Below are 11,159 nucleotides of genomic sequence, written 5' to 3' on the forward strand. Positions count from 1 at the left end.
GCCCTACCCTGTGCTCTGACCTCTTTCTCCCCTCTCTCTCCAGATGAAATCTCGCTTCTTGTGACGGCCGGCCGCCCAACAACCTGCCCGCTTGACCCTATCCCCTCCTCTTTCTCCAGACCATTTCCGGAGACCTTCTCCCTTACCTCACCTCGCTCATCAACTCATCCCTGACCGCTGGCTACGTCCCTTCCGTCTTCAAGAGAGCGAGAGTTGCACCCCTTCTGAAAAAACCTACACTCGACCCCTCCGATGTCAACAACTACAGACCAGTATCCCTTCTTTCTTTTCTCTCCAAAACTCTTGAACGTGCCGTCCTTGGCCAGCTCTCCCGCTATCTCTCTCAGAATGACCTTCTTGATCCAAATCAGTCAGGTTTCAAGACTAGTCATTCAACTGAGACTGCTCTTCTCTGTATCACGGAGGCGCTCCGCACTGCTAAAGCTAACTCTCTCTCCTCTGCTCTCATCCTTCTAGACCTATCGGCTGCCTTCGACACTGTGAACCATCAGATCCTCCTCTCCACCCTCTCCGAGTTGGGCATCTCCGGTGCGGCCCACGCTTGGATTGCGTCCTACCTGACAGGTCGCTCCTACCAGGTGGCGTGGCGAGAATCTGTCTCCTCGCCACGCGCTCTCACCACTGGTGTCCCCCAGGGCTCTGTTCTAGGCCCTCTCCTATTCTCGCTATACACCAAGTCACTTGGCTCTGTCATAACCTCACATGGTCTCTCCTATCATTGCTATGCAGACGACACACAATTAATCTTCTCCTTTCCCCTTCTGATGACCAGGTGGCGAATCGCATCTCTGCATGTCTGGCAGACATATCAGTGTGGATGACGGATCACCACCTCAAGCTGAACCTCGGCAAGACGGAGCTGCTCTTCCTCCCGGGGAAGGACTGCCCGTTCCATGATCTCGCCATCACGGTTGACAACTCCATTGTTTCCTCCTCCCAGAGCGCTAAGAACCTTGGCGTGATCCTGGACAACACCCTGTCGTTCTCAACTAACATCAAGGCGGTGGCCCGTTCCTGTAGGTTAATGCTCTACAACATCCGCAGAGTACGCCCCTGCCTCACACAGGAAGCGGCGCAGGTCCTAATCCAGGCACTTGTCATCTCCCGTCTGGATTACTGCAACTCGCTGTTGGCTGGGCTCCCTGCCTGTGCCATTAAACCCCTACAACTCATCCAGAACGCCGCAGCCCGTCTGGTGTTCAACCTTCCCAAGTTCTCTCACGTCACCCCGCTCCTCCGCTCTCTCCACTGGCTTCCAGTTGAAGCTCGCATCCGCTACAAGACCATGGTGCTTGCCTACGGAGCAGTGAGGGGAACGGCACCGCAGTACCTCCAGGCTCTGATCAGGCCCTACACCCAAACAAGGGCACTGCGTTCATCCACCTCTGGCCTGCTCGCCTCCCTACCACTGAGGAAGTACAGTTCCCGCTCAGCCCAGTCAAAACTGTTTGCTGCTCTGGCCCCCCAATGGTGGAACAAACTCCCTCACGACGCCAGGACAGCGGAGTCAATCACCACCTTCCGGAGACACCTGAAACCCCACCTCTTCAAGGAATACCTAGGATAGGATAAAGCAATCCTTCTCACCCCCCCCTTAAATGATTTAGATGCACTATTGTAAAGTGGCTGTTCCACTGATGTCAGAAGGTGAATTCACCAATTTGTAAGTCGCTCTGGATAAGAGCGTCTGCTAAATGACTTAAATGTAATGTAAATGTAATTAAGTGGGGGAAAAAAATCTCATTGATTCATCAAGACCAGTCCCCACGCTTGTCTCAGGGCCACGCGAAACGGTGCTAAAATAGTTGTAGGCTTTTGTTTCTAACTTCAATATGCTCTTGAAATATATAAGACTGTCACAATGTTTAACAGAACATTACTCATCACTAGTGAGACTCATTTCGCATATGGTAGGTGTACATTATACAGCCAAACCCAGATGACGCTGGGCCACTTGTGCACCGCCCTATGGCACTCCCAATTACGGTCAGATGTGATACAGCCTGAATTCGAACCAGGGACTGTAGTAAAGCCTCTTGCAATGAGATGCAGTGCCTTAGACCGCTGCGCTACTCGGGAGCCATGACCAATATATATATATATATTTATTTTTATTTTTTAAATTCAGAACATTAACCATGTGTAGGTAGATAAGTGTGTTTTTATTTTTTTTGAATTTCACCTTTATTTTACTAGGCAAGTCAGTTAAGAACAAATTTTTATTTTCAATGACGGCCTAGGAATGGTGGGTTAACTGCCTGTTCAGGGGCAGAACGACAGATTTGTACAAAGGGGGCAGATTTGTTCAAATCCCTGTCAGCTCAGGGATTTGAACTTGCAACCTTTCGGTTACCAGTCCAACGCTCTAACCACTAGGCTACCTTGCCGTAGGTAGATGTGGAAAGATTATATTTTGAAAGTTGGGGAGAAGTTGGGTTAGAAGGGAGGGGGAGGTTCACACCTAGCTCAAGTTGGGGAGGGGGAGGGGGGTTTCACACCTAGCTCGGCTATTCCACATTTATTTAGAAAAGGTTGAATAGTCTATTGTTCGGCTAATAGCACATCCTGCTATGCTTGTGAATAACTAATAATAATACTGTCCCCTTTCCACATGTTAAAGATTCCAATTGATAGAAGTGTTTTTAGCCACAATCGGCCCCAACCCCAATTCATATATTTGGGCACAGTCAATAGCGTGCTGGACTTCAGGCTAGAATGTTGAAGGTTCAAAACCTGCTCCCTGCTTGTTTCATTACATTATTATGCTGGTCTCAGAGCAAATAGCCTGGATTGTTACTCCAATCTCGTTCCACGCTCTCTTCCACCTGAGTGGCTCGCTTGTGGGCGTGCTGGCAGGATGTACTGTTTTTTATTCTGTATATATGAATTAGAAATCAGCCTTTACTTAAATCATGTTTCTCGTCTATTGCTGTCTATTGATGTCCCAGGGGCAGGAGTGGTAAACACTGTTGAAGTGTATATCTGTAATACATACATGCAGACACGGCATCATTCAAAGAATGGAGCTTGATACACCTGGTATTGGCTATGACTGAAAAAAACTTGCTAAATAGCTATTTTCGAAAGTTAACATTTTTGACAAAAAAAATCTGCACAATCTATATTATCTAACACATTCCTCTCAATTGTACAATTTTTGCTTGACTCGTTGTGACGTTATAATTACTTAAATTTGCTTTTTTTTGACAGCTATCTTTGCTGAAGAAAGTCACCAGGGATGGGTGGCTCACATCAAATTCGTCATTGGAACCACTTGATATGATTGGTCATATAAAAACCTTGGGACCCAAATGCATAATGAGTGCTCTAACTCCCCCTTGCGGTGGTCTGGAGCAATGAAGCTGTGATGCTGGGTACCTCTAAGTCTCACAACTTTTAAAGGAGGAACCACTTTAACTGCACTGTCTAATTTACAGTAGCTGTTAGAGTGAAAACGTATCATGTTATTGTTTGAGGAGAGTGCACAGTTATGTACTTGAAAATGCATATATTGACCAATTAGGCATAGTTGGGCAGACTTGATACAACATTTTGAACAGAAACGCAATGGTTCATAGGATCAGTCTAAACTCTGCCATCTAGTGGCCAAAATCTAAATTGTGACTAAACTGGAATAATACATTGTGGCCTTTCTCTTACATTTCACAGATAATGAAAAAAAACGCATATTTTTCCTTGTTGTTTTATCTTTTACTAGCCTAGTGGTTCGAGCGTTAGGGCCAGTAACCAGAAGGTTGCTGGATCGAATCCCCGAGCTGACAAAGTAAAAATTCAGTGGTTATGCCCCTGAGCAAGGCAGTTAACTCACTGTTCCCCGGGCGCCGAAGACGTGGATGTCGATTATGGCAGCCCCACTCACCTCTCTGATTCAGAGGGGTTGGGTTAAATGTGGAAGAGAGGTTACTGTTGAATACATTCAGTAGGACAACTGGCTAGTTATCCCCCTCTCCCTTTCCCTCACATTTTCACCAACTTCAAAGTGGTTCCTTTCAAGTGGTATCAAGAATATACATATCCTTGCTTCAGATCCTGAGCTACAGGCAGTTAGATTTGGGTATGTCATTTTAGGTCTAATCGTTAAGATGTTAATTAAAGGTAAAACGGGCACGTAGGGCACAATCGTAGGTTACATATACTCTATATATTCAAAAGCATGTGGACACCCCTTCAAATGATTGGATTCAGCTATTTCATGACATTGACATTAATGCCCATGATTATGGAATGAGATGTTCGATGAGCAGGTGACCACATACTTTTGGTCGTGTAGTGTACATTGCAGATCTTTATGTGAGAAATGACCTAATATGTGCTGCGTTTTCAGGGCAGGCTTATCAGCCTGATCAGTGTTTTTCGATGGTAAAAACTATTCCTGGAATCAATAGAAAACTATTATTTCTGCTGTGTTTGTGCTTTTTAACATGAAAACTCTCTCAGTGCATTCAGAATACCTTTCTAAATGTCTTCCAGGAGGAGAAACTCGAGGCTCCACGATGGACTTGAAAGGACAGACAGTCCACAGGGACAGGTGGGAATAAGGCTCAACTTTAAAAACCATCTACAAAGTGAATCTAAGGAAGTAATGAATTAATGCTGAAACTGTTTAAAGCCATGAGATTCACATAGTTTCAGAGCAATTTTAGGGAGAGATGACCACATCGAAAGCAATGCCACATCCTGTAATGACATGGAATGATAACAGAATGGCTGTTGGACTTTGACAGTGTTTACTGTCTTTACACCTGTCAGTTGAATTGACATTTTCATTGACATCCCCTCAGTATGTGTTGTGTAACCTGCTGACCTTAGTTTTACACATTACTGAACTTAGAGCTTTACACCTGTTCCTCTCTCTGTGTTCTCTCCACAGAACTCCCCGGTTGGGACAGTGTGTACTAACCAGGCCACAGCCGGAGAGGAACCAGAGGAACCTGCAGAAGACCAGCCTGAAGAGATCCAATATGGTGACATAGACTTCTCCAAACTACAGACCAAAGAGACCCCAGCTGCAGCCCAGGACAGGGTCCAGGGACAGGAGAGTGAGTACGTTGAAGTCAACGTGACTGGGAGAGGGGCTCAGGAACCACCTCTTAACAACCTCGATGGACTTTATTCACAAGTGAATTAAACAGGTGCATGTTCATTTTTTCCCAATGTGTATTAAGTGTTTTTATGTACAGTATTGTCATTGTGTATCTGTTTTCTATTGGTACTTTTGTTGCATTTATAATTGTGTGCTCTTTGATTATCTGCATATTTGTAGAATTTTCTGGGATGAAAAGTGTTTAACTGTTACTTTAGTGTTGATATGATGATGCAGGCTACTCTTTATTTTGGACCATTAATTTTGAGTGTTGAGTTCACAGAGCATCTGTTTAATGGGTTCCAGTATAGAGTAACTGCTGAGTTCAACTAGCTCACTGAAGGCAGTTTAAGACCATATAAAGTCAATGATGACTGAGGAGAAAAGACACAGTTAGTTGGAGAGACAGTGGTCTGATACAAAACAGGAAGTTGGTGAAGGAAGTCTACATTACAGCAGAATGGTGTTAACATCTACTAGTCACTGTTTCTCTTAATATTTTGTGCAGTTACCAGAATAACAATATTATCTATTTTCAGTTTATACAGTTGAAGTCGGAAGTTTACATACACTTAGGTTGGGGTCATTAAAACTCATTTTTCATTCACTCCACAAATTCCTTGTTAACAAACTAGAGTTTTGGCAAGTCGGTTAGGACATCTACTTTGTGCATGACACAAGTAATTTTTCCAACATTTGTTTACAGACAGATTATTTCACTTATAATTCACTGTATCACAATTCCAGTGGGTCAGAAGTTTACATGCACTATGTTGACTGTGCCTTTAAACAGCTTGGAAAATTCCAGAAAATGATGTCATGGCTTTAGAAGCTTCTGATTAACATCATTTGAGTCAATTGGAGGTGTACCTGTGGATGTATTTCAAAGCCTACCTTCAAACCCAGTGCCTCTTTGCTTGACAAATCAGCCAAGACCTCAGAAAAAAATGTAGACCTCCACAAGTCTGGTTCAATTTCCAATTGCCTGAAGGTGTCACGTTCATCTGAACAAACAATTGTACGCAAGTATAAACACCATGGCACCATGCAGCCGTCATACCGCTCAGGAAGGGGACGCGTTCTGTCTCTTAGAGATGAGCAAAGGACCTTGTGAAGATGCTGGAGGAAACAGGTACAAAAGTATCTATATCCACAGTAAAACAAGTCGTACATCGACATAACCTGAAAGGCCGTTCAGCAAGGAAGAAGCCACTGCTCCAAAACCGGCAAAAAAATGCCAGATTATGGTTTGCAACTGCACATGGGGACAAAGATTGTAGATTTTTGAGAAATGTCCTTTGGCCTAATGAAACAAAAATAGAACTGTTTGGCCATAATGACCATTGTTGTGTTTGGAGGAGAAAGGGAGAGGCTTGCAAGCCGAAGAACCCTATCTCAACCGTGAAGCATGGGGGTGGCAGCATCATGTTGTGTTGGTGCTTTGCTGCAGGAGGGACTGGTGCACTTCACAAAATAGATGGCATCATGAGGTAGGAAAATGATGTGTATATTTTGAAGCAACATCTCAAGACATCAGTCAGGAAGGTAAAGCTTGGTCGCAAATGGGTCTTCCAAATGGACAATGACCCCAAGCATACTTCCAAAGTTATGGCAAAATGGCTTAAGGACAACAAAGTCAAGGTATTGGTGTGGCCATCACAAAGCCATGACCTCAATCCTGTAGAAAATTTGATGGCAGAACTGAAAAAGTGTGTGCGAGCATGGAGGCCTACAGACCTGACTCAGTTACACCAGCTCTGTCAGGAGGAATGGGCCAAAATTCACCCTACTTATTGTAGGAAGCTTGTGGAAGGCTACCCGAAATGTTTATCCCAAGTTAAGCAATTTAAAGACAATGCTAACAAATCCTAATTGAGTGTATGTATACTTCTAACCCACTTTGAATGTGAAGAAAGAAATTAAAGCTGAAATAAATCACTCTGCTATTAATGTGACATTTCACATTCTTAAAATAAAGTGGTGAGCCTAATTAACCCAAGACAAGGAATTGTTACTTGGATTAAATGTCAGGAATTTTGAAAAACGGAGTTTAAATGTATTTGGCTAAGGTGTTGTCATGTCTTGTTATGTCTGTTCCTGTCCTTTCTCTTCACTCTGTCTCTCTCTGCTGGTCTTTTTAGGTTACCTTCTCTGTCTCTCATTCTTCAGCTGTTCTACATTTCCCCTAACTAGCTCATTCACTCTTTCCCCACCTGTTCTCTCTTCCCCCTCTGATTAGGTCTCTATTTCTCTCTCTGTTCCTGCTACTTTCAGTGTCTGATTCTTGTTTGTGTTTTTGATACTAGAAGCAAGCTGTCGTCCCGTTTGCTTCCACCTTGTCCTATCCTGTCGGAGTCTGCCTGGCAGGTGCATCCTGCATATTACTACGTTCTTTGTTCCATTGACTACGTTGGAAGAGGATTTATGCCATTCCTGTTTTTTATTAAAGAACTCTGTTTTCTGTTAAAACCGCTTTTGGGTCTTCACTCAAGTACATAACAGGTGTATGTAAACTTCAGACTTCAACTGTATCTATTTAGAATTCATCTTGTCAGTTTTTATGTTGAATGTTAAATGAACAAAACAATTGAGGTTGAATTTAAGGTTGTTAATTAATTGCACTGTAATAAAAACCTTTAAATTCAATTTCCATTACATCTTTTGGTCTTATTGGTCCAACATTTCACATCTCATTAAAATGGATAACATTGAGATTTTGTGTCACTGTTCTACACACAATGTGGAATTATGTTTTTAGACATAAAAATGAAAATCTGAAAGTCAATATGTATTCAACACCCTTTCTATGGCAGTCCTAAATAAGTTCAGGAGTAAAGATTTCCTTAACTAGTCACATGAGTTGCATGTATTCACTCTGTGTGCAATACTAGTTTTTAACATGATTTTTGAATGACTACCTTATCTCTGTACCCCACACATACAATTATCTGTAAATTCCCTCAGTCAAGCAGCGAATTTCAAACAGATACAACCACAAAGACAGGGAGCTTTTCCAATGCCTCACAAAGAAGAGCACCTGTTTCTAGATGGATAAAATTAAAAGAAATCTGACATTGAAAACCCCTTTGAGCGTAGTGAGTTAATTAATTACACTTTGGATGGTTTATCAATACATCCAATCACTACAAAGATACAGGCGTCCTTCCTAACTCAGTCATCGGAGAGGAAAGATACCGCTCAGGGATTTCACCCACAGGAGGTTGGTGGCACCTTAATTGGGGAGAACGTACTCGTGGTAATGGCTGGAGCAGAACAGGTGGAATGGTACCAAATACATCCAACATGTTTTCCATGTGTTTGATTCCATTCCATTTGCTCCGTTCCAGACATTATTATGAGTTGTCTTCCTCTCAGCAGCCTCCACTGATTTCACCATAAGGTCAATGGTGACTTTAAAACAGTTACATAGTTTAATGTCAGTGATAGGATAAACTGGATGGGGATGGATCAGCAACATTGTACTTACCCCACAATACTAACCTAAATGACAGAGTGAAAAGAAGGAAACATGTACAGAATAAATGTTTTACAAAACATGCATTCTGTTTGCAATAAGGCACTAAAGTAAATCTGCAAAACATTTGGCAAAGAAATTAATTATATGTCCAACACAACATATCACTGAGTACACTCTTCATATTTTCAAGCATGGTGATGGCTGCAATATGTTATGGGTATGCTTGTCATCAAGTGTTTTAGGATAAAAAAATACATGGAATAGAGCTAAGCACAGGCAAAACTAGAGAAAAACCTGGTTCAGTCTAGGCAGGAGGTCAGAAACCTGGCAGTGTGGTGCCAGTACAACAACCTCTCCCTACACATGCTCAAGACAAAGGAGATGATAGTGAACTACAGGAAAAGGAGGGCCGAGCAGGGCAGTGTAGTGGAGCAGGTTGAGAGCTTCAACTTCCTTGGTGTTCACATCACCAACAAACTATCCTTGTCCAAACACACCAATACAGTCATGAAGAGGACACAACAACACCTATTCCAGGAGACTGAAAAGATTTGGCATGGGTCCTCAGATCCTCAAAATGTTCTACAGCTGCACAATCGAGAGGTTGCATCACCGCCAGGTATGGCAACTACTCGGCCTCCGAACGCAAGGCGCTACAGGAGGTAGTGGGTATGGCCCGGTACATCACTGGGGCCAAGCTTCCAGCCATCAAGGACCTCTATACCACTTGGTGTCAGAGGAAGGCCCTGCAAATGTTTATTTATTTTTGTTTTGTTTAATGATACATATTTATTTTATTCTATTTTAATTTTTTTATTTTTTTCCCCCTAATTGGTAGTTACAGTCTTGTCTTATTGCTGTAACTCCCTTACGGACTCAGGAGAGGCAAAGCTTGAGAGCCGTGAGTCCTTCGAAACAAGACCTAACCAAGCTGCACTACTTCTTGACACAATGCCTGCATAACCTGCAAGCCAGCTACAACAATGTGTCGGAGGAAACACTGTACACCTGGCGACTGTGTCAGCGTGCATGCACCTGGCCCACCCACTTGAGTCTTTAGAGCGCGATGGGACAAGGACATCCCTGTGGGCCAAACCATCCCCTAACCCGGACGACGCTGGGCTAATTGTGCACCACCCCATGGGTCTCCCGGTTGCGGCCGGATGCGACAGAGCCTGGACTCAAACCAGGATCTCTAGTTGCACAGCCAGCAACTGCAGCGCAGTGCCTTAGACCACTGTGCCACCCGGAAGGCCCCCAAAAGGCTTCTTAACAGCTTCTACCCCCAAGCCATAAAACTGCTGAACAGCTAATCAAATGGCTACCCGGACTATTTGCATTGACCCCCCCCTTTTTTATGCTGTTGTTTATTATCTATGTATAGTCACTATACCCCTGCCTACATGTACATGTTACCTCAATTACCTCGACTAACCTGTACCATATTCTCCCCTGTCATTGCATTGGTGAAAGGTTAGCATGTCTTGGGGGTATGATATTTGCGCATCTATGAACAAAAGAAAAGTCGTTGATAAAGTTCATCATAAATCAATCAGGTTTAATACAAGTTGCATCAGGGAGACAACATCTAGTATAGAAGCAGAGAAAACGTCTAACTGGCCTCTTGGAGACAAGCCCTTTATATCCTAATCAGACCAACAAATGTTCTGTAAACACCATCCTCTTGGAGACAGACCTTTTATATCCTAATCAGACCAACAAGTGTTCTGTAAACACCAGCCTCTTGGAGACAGTCCCTTTATTTCCTAATCAGACCAAAAAATGTTCTGTAAACACCAGCCTCTTGGAGACAGGCCCTTTATTTCCTAACCAGACCAACACATGTTCTGTAAACACCAGCCTCTTGGAGACAGTCCCTTTATTTCCTAATCAGACCAACACATGTTCTGTAAACACCAGCCTCTTGGAGACAGTCCCTTTATTTCCTAATCAGACCAACACATGTTCTGTAAACACCAGCCTGAGAGGCTTGTAGGAAGTCAAAACAAAAGGCAGTGGCTTTGTTAACTACTACAGAATCAGTGTTCCACAAGCTTGTGTTTGTTCCTCCAGTCTGGCGTCAATCCCTCTCAACAGAAGTTTAGAGTTACTCTGAATGATCAGCTATGAAAAGCCAACTGACATTTACTCCTGAAGTGCTGACCTGTTGCACCCTCGACAACCACTGTGATTATTATTATTTGACCATGCTGGTCATCTATGAACATTTGAACATCTTGGCCATGTTCTGTTATAATCTCCACCCGGCACAGCCAGAATACGCTTGGCCACCCCTCAGAGCCTGGTTCCTCTCTAGGTTTCTTCCTAGGTTCTGGCCTTTCTATGGAGTTGTTCCTAGCCACCGTGCTTCTACACCTGCATTGCTTGCTGTTTGGGGTTTTAGGCTGGGTTTATGTACAGCACTTTGTGTCGTCAGCTGATGTAAGAAGGGAATTATAAATAAATTTGATTGATAATCCACAACATACAGCATTGAGTCTCGTGACCATCAACCCAAGTGTTACAAACAGCACACTGGAAATCATGTAACAGAAA

This window comes from Oncorhynchus masou, chromosome 30 (assembly GCF_036934945.1).
Source record: "Oncorhynchus masou masou isolate Uvic2021 chromosome 30, UVic_Omas_1.1, whole genome shotgun sequence".
In the NCBI taxonomy this organism is placed as follows: domain Eukaryota; kingdom Metazoa; phylum Chordata; class Actinopteri; order Salmoniformes; family Salmonidae; genus Oncorhynchus; species Oncorhynchus masou.